We start from the raw sequence: 24,483 nt of genomic DNA, 5'->3' as shown, positions 1-24,483 counted from the left end.
CCCGGCTCCGCGGGGCCTGCCGTCTAGGGGCCGAGGGCCGCCGGCGCGCGGACTCCGCGGGGGTGAGGGCGAGCGGGGTCCGGCGGCTGGGGAGGGGTCCGCCGGGAGGCCGGCGCGGCGGGCGCGGCGGGCGGAGCGGCGGCGGCTCCTTTGTTTTCCGCGGCCCGACGGTCCGGCCGGCGGAGGAGAGGCCCGCGCGGGGCGGGAGCCCGCCGGGGCCGGGAGCGCGTGGGGGCGGCGACGCGCCGGGACCCCGGCCCAGGCTCGCGCCCCCGCCCTGCCCAGGGCCAGCGCTGGCCGGCGTCGCCGGGCCGGGGGCTGCAGGAGCGGGTGTCCGGCCCCCCACAGGGCCGTCGCACGTGTGGGGGTGCCCGAGTCGCGCCCCGTCCTCCGCCGGACGCTGGAAACGCGGCTCACGGGGCGCAGCTTTGTCTGGGCTGCGGGGCGCCCTCGCCGCTCGCCCGCAGGCTCGGGCAACCGGATCCGCGCCGGGCGGGAGCCGCGCGCCGCGCGGTGGTCGGAACTCGGGCGGCCGAGGTCGGCGTCTTTCATCATCCCGGGAGGGTGAAGTTTGAAAACAAGCTGCAGCCTCCTGAGCTCGGGAGGCTGATCCCGCAGCCGCTTTAGAGGGGCGGCTCGAGTGCCTTTAAGGCGTTTGGGGGTGTCTGAAATTTGCGCTGGGGTTCCCGAGTTGATGTGCTAGAGAACAGTCCCTGGGTTTATGTAATGCTCCTGCGTGGCCGGAGAAAACGCGCCGCGTCTGCCGGGCCGCTGGGAAGCCCGGTGCCCTCGCATTGTCTGCGCCGGCGACTTAGGGACGCGCCGGCCGCACCGCTTTGATTACTTCCTGGTAGGGCCCTGGTGCCGCCGCTAGAGTCTTTGTTTATTAGGCTGGAGATGATCAATGGTAGCTTGGTTTGTAGCGTAAAATTTGCATGGGTGCCCTTCAAAAAATCTTAAGCTCATTTGAAGAAATAGAGGGAGACAGCAATGGTGCGATTTAGCTGGGTGACATTTCTGGCTGGGGGCTGCGGCCGAGAAGGTAGTTTAGAGAATGCCTTACCACTTTTGACAGGTTACTTCTTAAATGGTGATTATGCCCTTGGAGAAAAGCAGAGGTAAGGCCACAAAGACAGATGTACTCTAGCATAAGGGATAGAAATAACCCCTGTTTCCCAGGAACTCTCAGAGGTTGTTGATGCTTTCGCTTGCCTTTGTAGAGTCAGATTATTTTTTTTCTGCCTGAAGCCTTTAAAGATTAACCGGTTAATTGGCTTTACAGTGCAGTATTGCAATTCTTTTATGGGGGTGCAGAAACTTGTATAAATTAGCTCTTACATACGAATATATCTTTTGCAGTAAATGTTGAGTATGGAACAACAAATAAGGTGTATCAGATTGCTTTACAAACTGGTCCTTGGTACATTGGCTACAATTGTAGCTATAGCTGGGATACTGTAACTGTAAGTTTTCATTTTTTTCCAAAAGAGATTTGAAAAAATGGCCAAAGTAAACACTAGGAAAAGCATACCTCATGAAGAATGATGAAATTACTCTTGCTCATCTGTTGTAAATAAGCTACAGACATTCAAAGTGGACAATTAGCACACTTCTGTTTTTTTCTGGTAACATCACATCAAATTTTAAAATGGCCTCACTGGGCACATGCAAGTGTCAGATACCCTCTTGTGAGTCAGTCTTGCCTTTGTCCGTTAGGGAGCCCAGTTAACTGTGGAAAAGAGATGCAGAGAATTGGGCATTTCTTGAGGGACTTAAGTTAAAATGGAGCACAGCTAAGAGACTTGTGGTGATAAGAAGAACACGTCTAGCCCTAAGAGAGGGTTGATTTCTGTCCAAGAGGTAGGATCACACCTTTGCATCTTGCAACAGAGTTTGTCTCTGACCTTGCATTTCATTGATGGTTATAGTCATGCTTGGGTTTGTAGAGCCAATAAAGCTAGTTTAACTTTATGTGGAGTTTTTCTTCTATCTGTATTCTGTGAATTTGAACCCTGTTCATGTGGGCCTCCCATTTTAACCTGTTGGCATCCATTCGTAGATATAATCTAGTGTTATTGTATTGAGCTCGATCTTGTTCTTGCCTGCCTGTTGTTTCAGTAATCTAATGATTAGTAAATCTGTGAGTCCTTATCTGTGAGTCCTTAACTAAATTCATCATCTTGGAGCATTATATATTCTGGTATTTATTATCCAACACTCTTGAATTTCTTTCTTTCTTTCCTTTTTTTTTTTGGTAGGGAACCAAAAGGGTAGCCAGTGTGTTGAAGAATGCTGTGATCAGGTATTGAGTCTGATTGCGTTTTTTGTTAAGGAGGAAAAAAAAATTCCTGTTTTGGCACTGGGACAGTAAAAGTAATGCCCTTGCCCTGTTTTCATTGGAATTACAGCACAGTGGAACAGCCTTAAGACACCCAAGCAATTGCAAAAGACGAACATCCTAGGCCCTAGTAGCTAGCAGTACATCCTTGGACAAGTAGTTCTGTTTCCTTTAAGCATCAGTTTCATGATGTCATCTGTAAGAGGAGTAATACTTCACAAGTTGCTGTTAGGATGAACAAGGCAGTTTTTGTGAAAAATGTTAAACTTCTATACACTTTTCAAGTAACAGGAGGTATTTAGGTCAGAACATCTTTATAAAGAGGACTCTGAATACTTACATATTTAAAGCCCCTTAAATAGGACCCAGGACAGACTGGCTTCATGTGGAATTATGCTTTCCAACGAGATATATTACTCACAAGATTAGGGGGGTCTAAAAAGTAATCATACTTCAGAATTAACTTGAGCTTCTTATCAGTGGAAGGCATTGTGTACTACAGCTGTTCTCAAACTTTTTGTCCTCAGGACCCCTTTATATTTAAACATTATTGAGAACCCAAAGAGCCTTTGTTTGCATGGCTTATGTCTATTGATTCTTTTGCCATAAATTAAAACAGAAAAATTTAAAATATGTATTTATTAAATCACTTACAAATAATAATAAATACATTGCCCATTAACATAAATAGTAGTTTCCATAAAATAACGAGCCTTTCAAAACAAAATTTAGTGAGAACGGCATTATTTTATATTTTTGCATCTCTGTTGTCGCTTAATAGAAGACAGCTGGATTTTCATACCTGCTTTTGCATTCAGCCTCTGGTTCTATCACACATCATGTAGTCTCTGGAAAACTCCACTGCATGCTTGTGAGAGAATGAGGGTGGAAAATAAAAGTAACATTTTAATATTTATGAGAATCTTTTGACCTCATGTGCCCTCTGAAAGGGTCTTGGAAACTCTCAGGAGTCCAGGATCATACTTTGAGAACCCACTGGTATACAGATAGTAACAGCTAAGGGCACCTGCTCTTATCAGAATAGCTGTAGAGTATTAGGGAAATCCTTAAAGCTTTAAGGCTGACAACAGTTTGTCTTTGTGGAGACTTACAGAGCTTTTGAAATATATTAACTGGGCAATAGATCATGAGGTCCAATAGTCCTTTGCTTTAAAAAAAGTCTAATTGAGTTGGGGAGAGACAGGAAGCTAACTGGTTAGAACATAAATCCATGTTGTGGTTTAAGGTAAATGTTGAAAATAGCAATCTCCTAATAAGGTAAAAGCTGATTTATGTCTAATCTTTGCTAAAGGCATTCTCGTTTTAAATGAAAAGGTTTTAAATAAAACTAGGACATTCTCTCAAGCTTTTTGTTGTGTGCACATACCAGATGTTATATTCAGAAGCTGGAGGCTTAGGCATTTCTTATTTCTGTGGATAGAAGACTTGAACCAGTGGCAAAATACAGGGGGAAAAACACAAATTGTTTAATAAAAAAACCAAAACGATGACCTAAACACAACTGTTTTTAATAACTAAAAAAGGCTGAAGATCAGGCATTTGAACTTCAGGGTTTGGGTTAGCCAGTTTAAAGTGGAAATATTTTAATAGCACAGGCATCAGAAATTTTCCCTGATTAATTCTTCGAAGAGTTGTTTATGCCTTTTTATAGGTTTCTAGTACACAATTCCCCTCACGTTACTCAAGAAAAGTTAAAGGTAGATCAAGTAAATGTTCGCCAGGTTTGGGTGGATATTGGAAATAAACCCTATTTTTGAAGATCCATTTAGTAGGATGAAGTATCACTTTTCAGTGGTAATAAATTTGTAATTTGTAACAAAGGTAAGAAATCATCTTGATGGAGTGATGGGTTATTTTGTGTCACATTTCTCTTACAACCTACATCTGAAGAGGACTCTTGTATTCTCAGTAGACTAAATTTTCTAGATGGGGTCAGTCATTTGTTCTTTAGGTCAAATGCATTTATTGCTCTTTAGTAACACTCTATGAAGTATGTATTAAGTGCCTAGCACATAATAAGACAGTAAATACGTGCTTAAATAATGAAGAGATTTTCTTCCATTTAGCTCGTGGCTGGAATGCTCTTTAACTTTATGTTGAAAATAAATGCAAAGTAAGTGAACTTCCCCCCATAATGCTTTCACCTGCCCTCACTTCCAGTATTTTAGTCTGTAAACTTTGACTGGATTATCAGCACATGACCATCTGCGGTGTTGTTATCACAATGAATTTGTGTTCTTTTGACATTGTGTTTATAGATGGGGAGATAGACATTGTAGTAGTAAATGTGAATAAGGCAGTTAAAAATCAGTGGGCAGGTGATACTTTTTTCACATTAATTCTAAAGGTAATATTTTAATTTTGCTTACTTTTCTGAAGAATTTAAACTTTTTAAAGGTAATATTTGTAAGCTTCAGTCAAATGTAATTTTCTTTCTAGTTTTTCTGGCAGTAGTATTCCTCCCACACCACCCCAGAACCTTAAGGTGACCTCACCATATTTCCATAGACTCTGAATAATTAGTAATAGATATGAAAGAGCTGGAATTTAGAATGTGCTCCATGAGTTTTTTTGAGGAGGCTGCAGTCTAGGGATTGAGTTTAGTATTTTGCTGTTGTGGAAAAGTTTTAATCAGAAGTTATTTTCTAAATAGTCTTCTTAGTAGTATACAAAGAAGATCCTTCACGCCCCAAGCGGGAGAAAGAATGGGATTGAGGGGAGAATTTGAACTCTTTGTTTTACTTTACCGTTAATCCTTTATTCTCAAAATGATTCATTCTCATCATTCTTTGCTTTTACAGCAGTAGCCTTAGCCTCTCAGAACATCCTACTTTTTCCTCTTTGAAATTAATGCAACTTCCTTCTTTACTAGAATATAATAGATTAATTTTGGATCCTGCAAATTAGATTTAGAGATACTTACGTTTTTATAGTGTTTGTAGCTCAGTAAGGAGAACAGTGAGTAATTGAGTTTGTAGCTCACCGAGTAATTTAAATTCCTGTTTTAAAATTTAATTGCGTCTTTCTCCATTAGGGAGTAATTTACATGTACATTTCCTCCTAACCTGCTTTGTTTTTTTCTTTTTGCGCTCCCCCTCTTCTTGAGCTATTTTATATATCTTCCTTCTTAGAAAAAAAATATTAGCCTCCCTTGATTAAGCTGCCGTTTCTGACCGACCTGCCTGTGGGTTTTGTATTCAACCTAGGCATCGGAGTAGACTTGGGTAGGTAGGTCACCAGTGTTTCAAGTGGAAACGTATAGGGCTCAGTGTGTTTTCGTGTTTTATGTTTATTCTTAGCTCCTTTGCACTGAGAGTAACTGCATTCTAGGTGTTTTAATAGAGCTTTCCTGGACAGATGGCTTAGAAGGAAGTACTTAGATTCTCAGCAGGGACTGGTGCTTTTTGGAAGGTGTTATTTGTGACCAAGCTTACCTGGATTGACAGTTTAGAATGCTGAAAATAGCATTAACAACAGTAACAGCTTGTTCATCTTACCTAGAGTTGTTTTGTGCCAAGACTGCTCAGGATGCTCTGTGATTCGTAATAGCCTGTTTAGAGAATGTAGGTACGAGTCAGTAACTTTCAGACTGAAAGGAAATTTACCTAAAAGTTGTTCCTTGCAATTGTATCCTGAAATCTTCGGGGTTGTTGAATGAACTTTGGCTTAGAAGCTTGTAAACAGAGATCATCTTTTAAACTGCTGTGAGTCTGCAGATGTTAGTATCTATAGTAATTCCAGATGTTTTCTTGTCTATTAGTTTTACTGAGTAGGAGGAGAACTGAGAACAGCATAAAGTAACTTCAAAGCAGTTTGCCAGCATTTATTCCTAATTTAATTAACTATCCATCCTTGCAGCTTTTCCCGTTTTAGAGATTGTGAAACTGAGAAAGATCAAGAGAGTTGCTTAAGATGCTTGGGGGAGGAGGAGTGTAGTAGACAGAGCCCAAAGCTTAAATTCAAATGCCATTCAAACCATACTTTTAGGTTGTCTCTATTTTGTCATCCAGTAACTTAATGCTTGATCATTTAAAGGATTTAAAGTGTTTGGAAACATATTTGAAAAAATCCCTTTGAAGATTCTTGGCATAAAAATGCATTTTAAATTTTGAAAATAATTTATTTAAATTCTGCATTTGATGAGCTCTTCTTCCCCCTGCTTATTGATAAAAGTGAAGGCGGGTTGCGACAAGGTTGGTAGTACAGTAGGTAGGAAACTGTTTTTGAATGTCTTTACTTCCTTACAGTTCAGATCTAATCTTTCTGTGGGCTATTCGTGTTACTTCAGATGTAACAAACTAGTCTTCTCAGTAGAGCAGTGGATAAAGTGCAGTTAGCTCTTGGTTATTTTTTAAATGAGCTTCTGTTCTTGAAGTTGCCCCACCCATTTTTAAATTTTGTTTCTGGTAGAAGAGGTTCTTCTTGGAGGTAGTTCGCTGTGGGTTGGGAGAAGAAAATTCTTACAATGCTGAATTTAGCTTTTTCCCCTGGTAGCTCAGAGGTTATTGGAATCTTTGTTTTTAGGCAGTGCACTTTGTTGGTCCCATTTAGTTATATTCTAAGATTTTCCAATTGTCTTTCTTGTAAAAGTTAATTATAGTCTTTAGACTGCAAAGCTTAAAACACATTTCCCTCTCTTCTTAAGATACACTGAAAAGTAGATGTGTGTGTGCTATTTACAGATGTATAAAATGCAGATGTGCTTAAAAGGAAATTTCAGATTTTGAAAACTTTTGAATTTAAACTTGGACATTGAAAAATGAAGTTTATAGTTGTATTTATTAGTTGTTTGTGTTAGCAAAATTCTCACAGTTAAATAAATGCTAGCTAATTAAATTTTATAAGACCTCTTTGAGGAGGGAATTGAGAGTTTATTTTTAAGGAACTAGCTTGTATCTCTGAAAAGATATTACAACCAAGTGGATTTTATCTGGAGACTTTGTACTCTGCTTTACGATTGAAAAGCTCTACCAGTGGGCTGTTTTCCATTTTGAGTAGATGTTCTGTCCTGATATTTTTCTTTGTTCTAGCTGGGTTTAAGGCAGTCTCATAGAAATCTGCTTGCCTGTTCACCCTTGACCCACCCAGAAGTCTCTTAATTTTATGGACTGTTCTTGTACTATCTCAGCTCCAGGAAGAACAGACTGGCGTTAAACTATTCTTCCTGCAGGTTTAATTTAACTGATTATGAGATAGTACACTTATTGTTTTAGCTTCTTTAAATCTTTGCCCTTACTCATCATGCTTGGGTTTTCTTTTTGCAAGAATACATTATTGTCCATTCCTTAGTTTTGAAGATAGTTGCACAACATTGGGATTATACTATCTTGATCAAAGTTGTGAAAATCATGCTGAAACTTTTAGGAAACAAATTTTTGTGATAGAATATTTCCCTGGGGTAATTGATAGATAAAATGTTAGAGAAATGTTCTGATATAATATTTTAAAAAAAGAACTCCTATATAACTTAAAAACTTTGTGGATGACACGTGTTGATTATTAATGTGTGTGTCTATATATCTTTTTAGTGTCATATAGTAAATGTCCTTTGACTTAATTGAGATTAACTCTAGTTTCCACCTGAATTATTCTTAATGTTGGTAGATGTGTTAACATTGGAAAAATTGCTCTGCAACAACTAAGAACTCAAGCTTCACCTTATGTGTATGAAGTAGCTGCCAGTGCTCATGCCATGAGAATTTACTTTTTTTTTTTTAAATCTTTTTTTTTTTTTTTTAAATATATCTTTATTGATTTCAGAGAAGGGAGAGGAGAGGGAGAGAGAGAGATAGAAACATCAATGATGAGAGAATCATTGATCGAGCCCGCAACCCGGGCATGTGCCCTGACCGGGAATCGAACCCTGATCTTCTGGATCCTAGGTCGACCCTCAACCACTGAGCCACGCTCGGCCGGGCAAGAATTTACTTTTTTAATCCTCACCCAAGGATATATTCTTTTATCGATTTGAGAGAGAGAGACAGACAGACATCAATTGGTTGCCTCCCGTATGTGCCACATTTGGAAATCAAACCCACAACCTTTTTAATGTACGGGACAGTACTCCAACCAACTGGCCACCTGGCCAGGGCCATGCCATGAAAATATAATTCTGAGAGCTTAAATGTATCAGTTTCATTTCAGTTATTTCAAGTGTTTTGTCTGTATATAGTAGTCTTTTTAGAGCCTCATGTAAAAGGTATTTTTTTCAGGCTTTTGTGTTTTTCTTCCTTTGAATAATTAATGGAGATTCTTGGGGAAATGTGTGTCAGATTTTAAAATTATGCCTATTGGTCATAAAAAAATTCCAACTCTTTGTTTTTATAAATAATTGGAACAGTGATTGGAGTTTGCTGGTGCTTATTTTTGGTAATATTGGGTATCTAGCCCTTTAAGCAGAGTATAAGTCTCTGCCCAGTTGTTATATGTATATTTCCCACTTCTTCATAAATAGTCCCATTGATTTTAAAAGAATAGTTTTCCAGCACAACAGTAAATACACGTGTGGTGATTCTCCTCGCCCCCACTTTGTGCTTTAGCACTAACCTTTATTATATAATTACAAAAAAACTAGGAAGAGAATTGTACAATGTAGATATTAAACACATTGTTCTCTGAGTAAAGTCTGATAATAAGAGGTACCTAAACCGCTGAATTATTTTATTTATTTATGGGAGGGAGTGCTTCCTATAAAAATATATACCTAAGAATCTTTTCTTACATTGCATACACTTGCTATTATATTGAAATAATAGTTGTGTGGTGTTTACATTTATGATTTGATTCATTTCTTTTGAAGATCCCATTGCTGTTTAACCTTGGCTTTGCTTACTCAGGTTGTTGGCAAAAGCGTGCAGTTGCATCAGATCTTGCTATATTAACTAAATGAAAATATTGGATGTCAGAATTTTTCTTAAGCAATTCATGGCTTTTGTGTTCATTCTTTACATAATCAGCTTCATAGGGAAAGTTATTTTCAAAACAATGTAAACTGGTAATTTTTCTGTAGTTATTTGTGTCTGGTCTTTCAAAGGCAAAAGTGGCCCATTTTGACTCTGATTTTGTAATCTACTGTGGCTTCAGTAGCTTTAACCCTTCCTCCCAGTACCCTTTCCCCTCATTTGGAGGTAGGGGTACAGGTCCAGTATTTAGCTGAGGACTGGTAGAGTATATAGCATAATAGCTTCATTAGGTGTTTTTCCCCATATTAGGTCTGAACAAATCTGAGTTTGTGACACAACTAATAATAACAAATTTGTTTAGTGCATTACAGTTCTTGAGAATATGTAGTTTCACATACATTGTTTCCATATGTTGTTTTCATTTGATGTTAAATACTGGTTTCACAAATCCATTTCAAAATAGAGTAAAATGCTTGAACCAGTAAGGGGAACCAGCCTTGTGAATCAGAATTTGCCTCTGTGTGGGAAGTCAGCAGGACCAGATGCCCTTTCTTTTCTGGCTCTGTAGGTATCTGGATCTGTTAACATATAGATGACAAATTTTGGCCAGCTTTGAAATTATATTCTCTAGTAGAGGACACATACCATTAGCTCTGCAAATTAGCTTTTACAGTATATAGGGAATTGGCCCCAAATGATAAACTGCTATTGTGATTTTTATGCCATATAGTGAATTTTAGACATGCCCCCCCCCCCCTTTTTTTTTTCTTAAGATAATGGTTTGGGCAGTCTCATGAATTGTTATGACTGTTATATCAGTTTACTTTTCAAAGATTAATTTATGCTTTCAAAAAGTAATACATATAAACAGTAAGTCATAGTATCAAAAGGTTTAAAACAGAACAGCAGTCTCCCTCCATTCCACCCTCAGTCCTGCTGTCCACAGACAATCACTTCAAGCCCTACTTAGCTTTCTCGCTCATATTTACCTGCATACTTCTAAGTAATACACTGTTATTTCTTAATTTGTCATTTTTAGGCATTATCTCTTGACATCTTGCTATGGTAAATGGGACATTTGTGGTTGCACCACCCTTCCTTCTGCTCCCCTCTCCATTTCTCAATGTAATTTGATTAAAAGTTCTGATTAATATGGTGATTACTTTTTCTTTTTTGTCCAGCATTTTATTTTTCCTTGAGTAAATAATTGCCTTTCTAAAAAATTGCTTAGTTCACCTTCTATGTGTTTCTCCCAAGTGTACCTATAAGTCTGCCAAATGTCTATGAATATTATTTTCCAAGCACTTAAGCAGATAATCTCTTAGCACTGTTTTTTTCTGGAGACCTCTTTTCTAGATCCCTCTGCTCTGATTTGAACTAATTGTTCTCTGGGTCTACTGGATAGCTCTCATCCTGTGATTCACTTGCCGTTCTCTTGTATTAGATCTGTTTCCTGGATCCCATGTCTTCCTCTTTCTTGGTTTATTAAACTGTTTTGCTGGAGCGCATCATTGAGCTCTTTTCTCATAGGAGGTTACTTTTTGACCCTATGCAAGTCCGATACTTTAATCTACCTTTATACTTAATTGCTTGTCTGACTATGGACTATTAGAAAAGATTTTTCTCTTAGAATTATGAGACCGTTGTTCTTTTGTTTTTAGGCTTCCAGTGTTGCTGTTGAGAAACCTGATGCCTTTCTGATTACTGTTTCTTCATATATATCTCCTTTAATTCTTCCTGGAAGCTTTTAGAATAGTCATTTTATCTTTGGTTTTCTGAAGTATCAAAATGACGCGTCTTGGCATGGTCAGTTTCCCATTATTGTGATGGGTACTCAAGGGACCTTCAATCTATACGTCTGATAGCACACTCATTCTTCCATATGTACATCTCCTAATTTGTACTTTTTCTTTCTGGAACTGCTATTAATTGAATGTTGGGTGTCCTGGGTAGAACCCATAATATCCTGCCTTTTGGTTCTAGTTCTAAGATATTTCCTTGATTTTTTCTTCCACCCTTCTATTGAATTTTGATAATCTTACTTTTAATTTTCAAGAGCCTTTTCTCATTTTTCTGACCATTGCTTTTTCATACGTTCTGTTGCTGCTGTTTTGCAGTATTTTTTCTTACTACTACAGAGTTTTTGAGTTTGTTTTAAAGTTTTCCTTGCTCCTTGCATTGTTTCTGTTCCCTCTGGGTTCTTTTTATTTTTAAAATGATTCTGTCAGACTAGAGGTTTCTTCAAGGATCTGTTTTATCTTTGTCTTTTCATACAAGAGGGAGGCACTAAAAAGCTCTGTAAATGGGTAGGGCTTGTCTTCAGTGCACTTCACCTTGAGGTGGGGGAGCAGGCCACCACCTTCATTGGAGGAAGCACTCAAGATGTCTGTATGGAGACTCTTTAAAGTACCATTTAGTTTTTAAGTCTTTCCTCTGGGAACTGATGTTCTGACAAAGGGTGCAGGAAGTTCCATGATATAAGTGCTTCTTACTGCCCTTAGACTGCTGTTTTCAGTCCCATCCCTACCCTTGTTGTCTGCTATGCCCAGTGTCCCTGAGCCGCCTCTTGTCTGCGTTCTTCTCGGCTGGCATTTAGATTGTAGTTTCTTTTGCACTAAGATTGTTACTGCTCCTCTAACTCCTTTATGACTTCCAAAAACGTGTTGAAATCTTTTGTCTACTTTTGAACATGCCTCACATGTTCTCTTTATCCTTGTGAGTTAACAGCTATTTAATTCCTCTACTGTCATTTTAGTGGGATGTTAGGAAGGAAAGGAGATAAGAGAGAAGTTGGTCTGCCCTGTTTAAGTTGGTGTCTATTTTTAGATGAAATATATCTAATCCAGTTTTTAGGGCAAAATGCTTTGCCCTATCAAAATGGATCTTATTAGTTGTCATTCAGAAAGTTAAATCACTAGGACTGAAATTTTACATTACTCTATTTGAGTAAAAGTTCAAACTCTGATTGACCTTCTCTTATAAATTGAGCAAAATATTATTGCTGATAAGTCAGCAGAGAGAGTAGGTAAGCCAGAGGGTTTGACTCTGCTTGACAAGCCAGGCTGTGGATGTGTGAAAGAAACATAGTTGTAAGGTCATTTGGGCTACTGCAGTTAATGTGTTGTCATATTTTTACTGGATTAGTTCATCATCTGCCAATAAAGGGAAGTTAATGCCAGGTTTATAGGACTCTTTGGCTCTGCATGTTGGTATTTGAACCCTTTCCCTTGTGTTTTAGTAAAAAAAAAAAAAAAAAGTATGTTCTTAATTGGAAGTAAAGAAGAAATTTTTTTATCCCAAAAAATCTTTTTATTTTGATATAGTAATTTCACTCTTAAAGAAATATTGCTAAGAATAATACAAAGAACTCCCATGTACTCTTTACCTAGATTCACCAATTGTCAACATTTTGCCTCATGTGTTTTATCACTTATGAATGCACCTTCTGTTTATATACACCCCCCTCCCCAGTAATTTGCAGATAGAATGCTCCCTTATCTATACTTTAGCTTTGTTTTTTTCCTCCAAGAACAAGGACTTTCTTTTCAGTAACACAAGATATTGGTCAAAATCAGGACATTTAATACTGATGCAATAGTATTAGCTAATGCACGTTCCATACTCAGCTTCTCCACTTGTCCTGTGTTTTTTATATAGTGCCCTTTATAGCTGTTTCCTTTTTTGTTCCCCCTTCACCTTTCCTGGCTCTAACCCAGGACCATGCATTTCATTTGTTGTCATGACTCTTTAGTCTCCTCTGATTTTGAGCAGTTCCTTAGCCTTTGTCTTTCACATTTTGATATTTTTGAAGAACACAGGCCAGGGACTTTCTAGAATGTCTCTCAGTTCGAGTTTTTCTAATGTTTCCTCATGGTTTGGTTCAGGTCATGCACTGTTTTGGTAGAAATACTACAGAAGTAATACTGTGTCCTCAGAGCGTATACAAAGGGGTGTATGATGCTGGTTTGTCTCATTTTTGGTGATGTTAACTTAGATTATTTTTTAACTTAATTTTTAAAATTGAATTAATTTTTTAATTTTATTTTTCAAATTGAATTTATTGGGGTGACATAGGTTAATAAAATTATATAGATTTCAGGTGTACAATTCTGTAATACATCATCTGTATATTATATTTTGTGTTCACCACCCCATGCCAAGCCTCTTCCATCACCATTTATCCCCCCATACCCTCTTCTACCTCCCCTCATCCCCCCTCCCCTTTGGTAATCACCCTGCTATTGTCTGTGTCTGTGAAGTTTTATTTGTTGTTGTTGCTTAATTCCTTCACCTTTTAACTTTGATTACTTTATTAAGGTAATATTTGCAAGTAACTTTCCACTGTAAAGTTACTATTTTTCTCTTTGTTATTAATAAGTAATTAGTGGGAGAGACTTTGAGATTACACACACACACACACACACACACACACACACACACACACACACACGGTGGGGCAAAAGTAGGTTTATAGTAGTATGAGAAAGTTTTTTCTTGTATTATTATTTATTATTGTATTATTTTCCACATGAAAAACTGTAAACCTACTTTTGCCCCACCCTGTGTGTGTGTGTGTGTGTGTGTGTGTGTGTGTGTGTGTGTGTGTGTATACTGTCCCTTACCAAATTTTCGCCTAAACTTAGCATACACTGATGATTCTTGACTGAATCAGTTATTCTTAGGATGGTTGCAAGATGTTGATCTTCTAACTTATATTTTTTCTAAACATATTAGTTGGTTTTCTATGAGGAAAAGTTTTCTTTTCTCCCCTACAAGATCGCTCAGTGGATAAGAGCTACAAAATACAAATAGACGTGTCTATACCTGTGTGTATATAAAACAGTAGTTTAGATTGATGCCTATAATTCCAGTTCCACACCACAGAGAGCCCTGCCCCTTTCCTTATTTGCCGTGCCCTTTCCCAACACTGAGAATCTGGTTCCCATTATCCCCAAACATATGTACTCATTTGCTCGATGCCATAATCAGAGAAAGTAGTTCCAGAGCTGCTAGCCCATACCACTGCAAAGAAAACCCTTACAGCTAGAGTTCATTATTTTTTTACAGGTCATTTTGTCTGTATACTGGCAATATATGAAGTATTATGTTCAAAAGTTATTTGGGTCAGTTTCCCTCCTTTTAATACACTTATTTGTTTGACACACAGTTAAGCTCACTTGTTTGTGTTTGATTTCCATTTTAGATTTTTTTCACCTCATCCTTGCTGGTTTTAATTTACTTTTTGAGTATATAAAAAAATTAGCATATTTCCAAAAGTTAAAACTATACCTAGAAGTGTTAACTACCCAACCCTTCCACTCATTTCCACTCACCCGTTGTAGATAACCAATTATTCTGATTTATCCTTCCTGCGTTTTTCTTTATATAAAAAAAGCAGATATAGGAACCTTTTCTTATTTTCTCTCACTAAAGGTAGCAAACTAAGTATACTCCTTTGGACTTTGCTTTTTTCATTTAACTGTATGTTTTGAATAGCACTCTTGTGTTTGTAGAAATTTTCCTTATTATTTTTAGAAGTTTCATAGTACTCCCATTTGTGGATGTGCCACAGTGAAGTCAGCCATTCTCCTATGCTGGGCATTTAGGTTGTCTCCAATATATTAGTTACAAGTAATGATGCAGCTTATAGCCTTGTAAAAATACATGTTTGTATTTTGGGTGTCCTCAGGAAGATGAAAAGTTTTAACTTTCTAGTTGTACGAGCAGTAGTATGTAAGTGATTTTCTACGACTACTTCAAGCCCTGGCCCCCGTGGCTGAGTTGGTTGAACGTCATCAGTGCACGGAAGGGCCGGTGGTGCAGTTACGCATCCAGGCACATGCCCGGGTTGCATGTTTGATGCCGGTACAGGTGGGTGTGGGAGGCAGCCGATGGATGTTTCTCTCTCGCATCCATGTTTCTCTCTTACCCTCTCCCTCCCTCTCTTAAAATCAATAAAAACTTCCTTTTTTTAAAAAAAGGAATACTTCAAGCCCGGCTGGCGCAGCTCAGTGGCTGAGCATCGACCTAGGATCCAGGAGATCGAGGTTCGATTCCCGGTCAGGGCACATGCCCGGGTTGCGGGCTCGATCCCCAGCAGGGGCGTGCAGGAGGCAGCCAGTCAGTGAGTGACTCTCTCATCATTGATGTTTCTATCTCTCTCTCTCCCTCTTGCCTCTTCTCTGAAATAAAAAATGTATATAAATAAATAAATAAATAAATAAATAAATAAATAAATAAAAAATAGAATACTTCAGGATATTTGCCTGCCTGCTCCTGTCTCCCCATTTACTGTGATCTTAAAACTGTGTTCAAGACTGTTGAAGTGAAACTGAGGAACAAAATAGACCCAGAGACGTAGGAGCATGGAACACACTAAGGAATCTCAGAGGGAAGGTGGGGGCAGGGCAGTGGGGGGGAGAGGTTAATCAAAGAACTTATATGCACAGACACAGGCCAATAGTATGGGAAAGGCATGGGAGTGGGGCGGATGTGGGCGGAGGAGATCAATAGGGGGGAAGAGGGGGACATCTGTAATACTTTCAACAATAAACATAAATTTAAAAAAAGAGAATAGACAACAGAACAAGATATTATTTCAATGAAACAAAGAAATGTTGTGGCCCTAGCTGGTTTGGCTCTGTGGTTAGAGCATCCACCAGCAGACTGAAGGGTCCCGGGTTCGATTCTGGTCAAGGGTGCGTACCTCAGGTTAAGGGCTTGATTCCTGGCCCGGTCAGGGCCCATGTGGGAGGCAACCAGTTGATGTCTCTCTGTCACATCAGTGTCTCTCTCCCCCCACTTCTACTCTCTCTGAAAAGCAATGGGAAAAAATATTCTTGGGTGAGGATTTAAAAAAAAAAAAATGTTGTGCTTCCATAAAATAAAACCCAACAACCCACAAACAAAACCAAAAAAAACTTTACGTGAAATATTGTAATTGGTTGTAATTATTTTTCTGCCTGGGAAACCTTGAAATCAGAGACCTGGAAGTGCCATGGAAACATTTTTAGTCAGCAGTAGCTAATCATATGCTCTGGACCCAGGCACATTTTGAGCAGCTCCCTGTTGCTTGTGCATATTTATCAGTGCTGTTTTACCACCCTCATACTCAGACCCATCTATTTCTGGCACCTCTCTCTCTCTTAATTTAATTATTTTAGGTTCCTTCATGTCATACTGTTGACTGGCTGCCCCCTGGGGTGATAGAATGGCAGTAGAGCAGGCAGTTATACATAGGCTAGAAATAAAGATTTGGGCACCTATTTTCTCTGATAGGCCTCAGAGCATTAGGGAATATTATAAACTGCAGATTCTCAGAGGAATGGCATCTCAGATTCCCAGATAGTGCTGCTGGCCCTCTTGGTTGGTTGATGGCTTCTAGTCTTTTGTTCCAACAAACAAGCATTGGAGTAGGAGGACCTCCTCCTACATTGCTAGATAACCAGGTAAAAGATTGGGGAGCATGGCTTCCCATCAGAGGGGCTGGGAATGGATTACATATGGGCTGAGATAATGATCTCAGCCTAAGGGCAACCAAGCAGATCACTTCTGGCCCTGAGAAGCCTCTTCAGTTTGTGTGCATATGCCATACAGATGCTGTCATTTTCTGTGCATGTCCTGACATGGAAAAGGTTGAGAAAGTAGGCTAGAACAGTCTCAAAATTAGCCTCTAAGAGCCAAGGACATTGCCCGTGAAAGAGAAGCAGGAAATAAGGTGGATAAAGAAGTGAGTTATTTAGAAGTTTAAACCTACTGGTCCCTAAAAATAAACTGATCACCATATTGTAAATCTAGTATGATTTGAAAGCATTCCTCTTTACTTCTTTGCTAAAACAAAAGTTAGAAATTTAAAAATATTATAAATGCCTGGGCCTATAATCCTATTGTATTGGATATTGGAATACCTAAGGAATATTCTGATTGATCAGGTAGGTGAATCACGATTTAGTCTCTGTTCTGAATACTTCTGAGTTCGGTATATTTCAGTATGGTTTGATTCTTAAGTTGCTTCTGTACTTAAATGTATCTAAACCTCCTTGCAGAGCTCCCAAAATATGTTTCTAAAATGCGTTTGCTTCCTAAGGTGTGTATTTTACATTGTATAAAATCATCATAATGATTCTGATATTAAGGTGGTTATGGTAGTTTTGAAATAAGACTATTAAAATTGAGTATTTGATCTAATTCATTTGATGTTTTGAATATGCTTTAATTTTAGGTCAGATATAGGAGGAGTTTCTGAGGGATTTTTGCTGACTTTCATGTGACATGTATTTGGAATTTTTCTGTGAAAAGCAATTGTCAGCGGCAGTTTATTTTATTTTAATTAGTATAAACTAAGGGAAAAAATTCCGAAACTTAATAGTCTTGATAAATGTGGACTTTTGTTGCCTGCATTGTATGTAATAGCCGCCACCAAAATTAACCCCTGATAGCCATTTCATTTTTTAAAATATATTTTCAGGGGAAAGGCACTGACAATCACTGGGTGCTTTCTATTTGTTAGGCCTTTGCCATGCACTTTATATTGTTTGTCTCCTGAGATCCTTAGCATAGCCATGTGAGTAGAGGTGGTACTTTTCCTATTTTGCAGATGAGGAAGTAGGCTCTGGACAACTCCCTGAGGTAGAATAAAAGAATGGTAAAGCTAGAAGGTAAACTTAAGACTGGTTCCAAAGTCCATGCTTGCTTCATTATATCACATGCCCTCTACCATGTGTGTTGTTTTTTTTTAATCCTCGCCTAGGATATGCTTTTTAAATTGATTTTAGAGAGAGAGGAAGGGGAGAGAGAGAGGAGAGAGAGAACATCCATGTGAGAGAGAAACATTGATCGGTTGCCTCCCAAACTCACCCCAACCAGGGATGAACCTGCACCCCAGGTATGTGGCCTGACCCAGAATCAAACCCACCACTTTTTTGGTGCACTGGGTGATGCTCCAACCAACCGAGCCACCCGACCCGGGCATGCCCTCTAACATGTTTGAGTCTGCAGAGTAGCAGTTACATTCCTATGAGAGTAACCCAGTCAGTTTGATACATTTTTGTGCTAAAGAGGGAAGGAGCTCTTTTGGCAGGGTTAGAGGTCAAGGGCAAGTGATCAAGGCTCTGCCTACTTCAATCAAAATGATGTGGAGCAGAGTTCTGGTCACTGTGCCCCTTGCCTACCTCCTCCTCCTGGGACTCTGCAACAGTTGCCTGAGAGCTTGAAGAGAAAAGTGTGAGTATTTCCTCAGAAATCTTTGGATTCTGGTTAGAATGTGAGCTCTTGATCCCAACTTCAAAGGCCTGGGATCAGACATCACTGAGTGTAATGGGGATCAAGTCAGGCTGGCTGAGGAATATGTCAGAACCCTTAGGGTAAAAATAGAATTGGAAACAGAGATGGAGTAGGATGTTCTCAACTTTTTATTCAGAGTCAGTTTTTCAAATCCACCCTTCAATAAAATCTGAGGTTTCCCAGAATGCTCCTTGGAACATAATTCAGAGATGCCAAAGGATAAGGCTTTGTAGCTTTTAATGAAAAGAAAAGGAATTCCTGCAGGTGCCAATGACACCTTCTTAAGGATTTTATCCAGAATTTGGGGTTACTATAGGAATAGTGTTTTTGAGATTTTGAAGGTGGTTTTTACAATATAGGGCAACATTAGGAGTGATGTTTGTGCTCAAGAAAGAATTAGGTTGCCTCACAGTAGTGACAGCACATCTGTATTAGAGTTATTAAAATATCGATGGGCCACAAAAAGAGCCAGTCCAAAGGAGGATGACAGCTTAGTTGACAATAGACTGCTGTGTCTTTGCTCTTACTACCTCTCTTGCAGAGGGGATAGTCTAGTCTTTAAAGAGTAGTGATTCTATGGGGTAGACCCTCTTGAAGGTTCCCATCCTCACTTCTAAACAACAGTGCCAGTCGTTGCAGTGAGTTGTTTTATAGGGTGAGTGATTAATGCTGTATCACCAATAGCCCTCCTTCTACACGTGGTGTTCTTGTTATCTATTGCTGCATAACAAACATATCCTACATCTTAGTGGCTTAAAACAACCATTTTATTTTGCTTATGATTTTCTGGGTCAGGAATTCAGAAAGAATTTGGCTGGCATTGCGTCAGCTGGAGCACTTGGAGCTGGAGCATCCTCTCCCAGTACGGCTTCTTAACTCACACGTCTGCAGCCTCCATGCTCCCTGGTCTCTCCGTCTCTGTCTTTCTCCCTTTCCCGGTCTTTCCCACCCTCACAAATGATGTCATTCTCCAAGGTCTTTCCATGAGGGTTGCGCTTCTCACAGTGTGTTGGTCTCAGGGTGATCAGGCTCCTTACTTGGCTGGCTTCTCTAAGAGCTAGCATTCCAAGCAATAGCTAGAGGAAGCTGTCTTTCTTAAGGCCTAGACCTGCAAATTGACGCAGAGTCACTTCTGCCATTCAGTTGGCCAGGGCAGTTACAGAGCCTGCCCAGATACAAGGGATGCGGGCATAGACCTGCCTCTCAGTGAGAAGAGTGTCAGAGAATTTGTGATCGCCTTTAATCTGTCAGAGGGCGATTAAACAGAAAGAGAATGGTTATGGGAAATAGTGAACTGTGACTTTACCAGAAAGCAATTTACTTACCTAATGATCTAGGAGAAACTGATTGCTAGCCTTGAATAGGAATGGGACTGAGGCAAGAGGAGCTGCAGAAGGAGCAAGGTGGAAAAGATTGTCATTGGGCAAAGTGGAAAGGCAACCAAGATAAATAAGCTTTGTTCCATAATTGCCTTCCTTGCCTTGGCTATGAAATCTCGCTTCCGTGATCTTGGCCTTGAGTCCAAACCTCTACTTCTGAACACTTTGAATTTGGTGCTCATGCTTCGTCTCCTCCTACATTATTTAGACCTCTGCTTAGTCTCCCAAGCTCTGTGCTGGCTCATCCTTTGGCCCTGGGCACTTTCTGTTGCTTTTTAAGAGAAATCCGTTTCCCTGTTCCCTGGGAACCCAGTGCCCACTCCCAGCCTTGAGGGGAGAGGGAGGGGCTGCAGACTGTGATTTTGGCTGCACTCTGGCAGCTTTGGCACCTTTGGCAGCTGCCTAGTATGGCTGGATTTCTTCTTCTCTGGGCTGCATTGTGGGCCATTTCCTGCTCGCTCTCTTTGTTGTAGTCCTTGCCTGAGGATATGTTTTTATTGATTTTAGAGAGAGGGAGGGAGAGAGGGAGCAAAACATCAATCAGTTGCCTCGTGCACATGCCCCGACTGGGGACCAAACTTGCAACCTGGGTAATACCCTACCCTCCAGTTTCAAGAAGAATAACACTTTTACTGTTGATACTTTGATGGTGTGTGTATGTGTGTGTGTGTGTGTCTTTTGAATAACAGCTGCAAAATTTTTATTTTCATTGGTCAAATTTTTACAAACCCACAGGGTTGTAATCTTGGATTTTGGTTTTAACTTACCACTCACGCTTAATTTAGAATAAGCTCCTTTCATTAGGACAACTTTAATACCAGTAACTTTCAATTTAAGGCATTTAAAATTTATTTTTATTATAAAAGAAGTAATGCTTTCTGAAAAAATTTGAACAGTATAGTTGAAAGTAGATCCATGTGCCTCTAATCCTCCATCCCATTCCTTTTGCTTAACTGTTCATAGTTACTATATACCCTTCCCGACTTCTAAAAATTTATATAAAGGTATGTAATATATACACAGAAACACACGAGAATGGAATCTTTTTATAACTAAAATGACAGCCTTCTGGACTTACTGCTTTGCAGCAGTCCATGACCTCAAACACTGTATGAGTTTGAGTTCCAGTTCTGTCACTAACCTAGGAAGTTACATAACTCTCTTTGACTCATAAACACACCAAATAATAGTATGCACCTCACTGCATTGTAGAGTATTAAATGAAATAATAACCATAAAGTGGTTGCAATAGTACTTAGTACATTGTAGATAAACATTAACTAGATAAAAATGAATTTACTTAATAAAAAACGAATATTATGGATGTTTTCTTTTTTTTTAAAATATATCTTTATTGATTTCAGAGAGAGGAAAGGAGAGGGGGAGAGAGAGATAGAAACATCAATGATGAGAGAGTCATTGATCAGCTGCCTCCTGCATGCCCGACTGGGGATCAAGCCCACAACCCAGGCAAGTGCCCTGACCGGGAATTGAACCCCAATTGCCTGGATCCTAGGTCGAGGCTCAGCCGCTGAGCCACGCCCCGCTGGGCTATGGATGTTTTCTTATGGGTTGCTGGTATCTGTAGAGTGTTGAACTTTAACAATTCTGCATGTGTTGGGGGGGATGCTCTGAGTTTTACTGGTATAGCAGCATGTTTGCCTATGATGGTCCTGAACAGTGATTCCACACACTTCCCACCCCCGCTTTTGCAGAGAGTTGCTGTTACTGATGGGCAATGTGGTGGGAACGTGTTTGCCTCTCAGGGGTTGTGGCACGGGGGGAAAAAAGCTGAAAACCATTGGTTTAGAAAATTATACTACATTAGCAATTAATCTTTTTGTTAAGCCTTTTAAGAAAATTAGGTGGAAAGTGGAGTTGGAAGAATTTTATCTATAGAGGAAAATGACATGATTGTTTCATCTATTTTTGCCTTATGTTCTTTGAATAATTTTATGATTAGAAGGGACATGTTCATCACCTAGTCTTCATTTTACAATGAAGAAATAGACCCAGAAGAGTAGTGATGTTCTCAGTTCTATAGCAAGGAATGGAAGAGCCAGGACTAGAATCCTGGTTATCAGATCCTCACCTTTTGCATTGGTAAGAAGATAAAGGGCATCTCTCCCAGTTGCAGCAACTATTCAATTAATGGATGCACTATAAATGGTTTGCCTGTTAGTGCTGTGTGCTTGAACTGCTTTCTGTGTAGAGACAGTGACTAAGTTGTTTCATGAGCATTAATGCATGATGTTTTATAAAAAATTTAAGAATTCCAGGAAAATTGTTGATAGGCCTTGAATATTAAACGTGCTCTATATTATTAGGTTCTGTGTAGTGAATACTAATGATTTTGAAGATCGGTGGTTATGTGGAAAGAACGTTGTATTCGGTGTGGATGACATTATGAACTCCTTGTTTCCTGAATACAGCCTGAAAACATTCCTGTGTAAATAGGTTCCTTTAAGTGCAGAAATCCCTAGTTTTCTGCCCTTTCTCTCTTGATAAAGGAGCAGACTATGATCCCCTTTCCTACGACTAGTAGGGAGGAAAACCACTTTGGTCTGTAGATCACTTGGATGCCTCCCCTTCCCCTCTGTGCCCCATCAGTTCTTACCTCCTGGTTGCCAAGACGGTTAAAGTTTTGAGGGACTTTAGGAAGAAGACCTGAGTGTGACCAGGTTTTAGAGGCCTGTGCTCCCCCACCCCTCTCTCCCGCCCAGCTAGTGTTTAGTAGCTTCTGCTTTCTGGAGAATGGCCGTAGCCCAGGAGAGAATCAGGGTTCTCCACTTATCCAGAGGGGCCCTGCTGCCAACTTGTAGAGCTTGTGGCTGACGTGAGAACTGGGCCAGAGAAAGGGTGTGCAGCAACAGCTGATAGAGACGGTGGAGGGAGCCTAGGTAGTGCCAACCTTCAGGTTGAGATGCCCAGGGACTGAGAAAAGAGACACTAGACTTGGGGTTGGAAGAATGGAAGCAAACAGGAGAGATTGCTGGAGGAGAAAGTAACTTTAAAGAAATTTTATAATCTGAGTGAAAGAAGACGAGACTCTGTTTATGAGATCCAGTGACCCTGCTGTGGCCAAGTGTAATTGTGAGAAATACACTGCAGGGCTTCCTTGCCTTGACATGACCTTGAAGTATAATTAGGTGTAATAAAAAGAGCCCTTATAGTTCTCAGACTTATTTTTTGAACTTCTACAACTTTCCATCCATATTACTCTATTTCTCTCAAGTACCAGCACTTAAGATTTAAAAAATAAAAAACTTCAGTTTAATATTTTTATTTTATACTGAATAGATAGTATATTTATAGCTTAAAATATTTTAGTGACTATGACTTTATTCTATTATATATTTATAAAAATTTCAATGGTTCATTTAGAATTTTACAGGAGAGCCTGGATACCTCTAATACTGTTACCATGGGAAATAGGTTGATTGTACAGATACACTTTTGAACTCACCTGTCTATAAATTGAGACTGCCTTTTTATTTATTTATTAAATATATTTTTATTGATTTCAGAGAGAGGAAGGGAGAGGGAGAGAGAAAAACATCAATGATGAGAGTCACTGATTGGCTGCCTCCTGCTGGGGATCGAGCCCACAACCTGGGTGTGTGCCCTGACAGGGAATGGTACCTCGATCTCCCGGATCATAGGTCAAAGCTCAACTGCTGAGCCATGCCGGCTGGGAGGGATTGCCTTTTTATAATATTTCCCTTTAAGGTGATTAAAATAAATGACTTTGAGATTATTTGTATCTTTTATTCATGCTGTTAACCTGTTCTATTCATAATAATTGGGAATTAATTTAACTTAAAGCCAATATTTTTCATTCTATTTTATAACTGTCTTGGGTACGTTAAGGGTTCCTAATTTGGATAAGGTGTGTATAGACAGAGTGAATATTCTCCAGAGCGATGCAATAAATGACATTAGAATGCCCTGTCATACCCTATTCTTTATAACTTCTAGCCTTCAAATGTTTTGCCAGTGTGAAAATATTAAGCTCTCAGAGAGTACTGTTGTTTAAATAGCCAAGACCAGCTCTCTTATTAAGTCTTAAGTCTTCATTCTCTTACTGTAAATATTTATGATGGAAGAAATCTAGTATCTTGATTCAGAATATGATGTCTTTTTTGAAATTCATTAAAAGGTACAGTTACTTGTTTCCAATGTTTTTGAAAGTCAGTATTCCTTTTTTTAATCTTGATTTATGAAAAATACTCCCTTTTAATGTCTTTCTTTTCTCTTAAGACATTAATGTCTTAAGTACCTATTTATTTATCTCTTTATTTTATTGAGGTGCGATTCATAAAACATAAAATTAACCATTTAAAAGTGAACAATCCAATGACGCTTAGTAAATCTACAACCACCACCTTTGTCTAGTTTCAAGACATTTTCACCATCCCAAAATAAACCACATGACTGTTAGACAGTTGCTCACCATCCCTTCCTCCCCTCAGCCTTAGGGTACCTTTCTTAAAACTTGAAATTGAGAAATTAAAAGATTAATAAAGCTTTCTGAGATAATTTAGGTATCATAAAACTAGAT

General features: G+C 39.3%; 1 protein-coding gene across 1 annotated transcript in view; it reads left to right on the top strand.

Moving 5' to 3' along the window:
• The window catches only part of USP3 (ubiquitin specific peptidase 3), an 86,034-nt gene that overhangs the window by 350 nt on the left and 61,201 nt on the right, over positions 1-24,483 (top strand). The gene's annotated exons all lie outside the window — the stretch shown is intronic.

This window comes from Miniopterus natalensis, chromosome 1, assembly GCF_054644295.1.
Source record: "Miniopterus natalensis isolate mMinNat1 chromosome 1, mMinNat1.hap1, whole genome shotgun sequence".
In the NCBI taxonomy this organism is placed as follows: domain Eukaryota; kingdom Metazoa; phylum Chordata; class Mammalia; order Chiroptera; family Miniopteridae; genus Miniopterus; species Miniopterus natalensis.
This window is presented reverse-complemented; position numbering and strand designations above follow the sequence as displayed.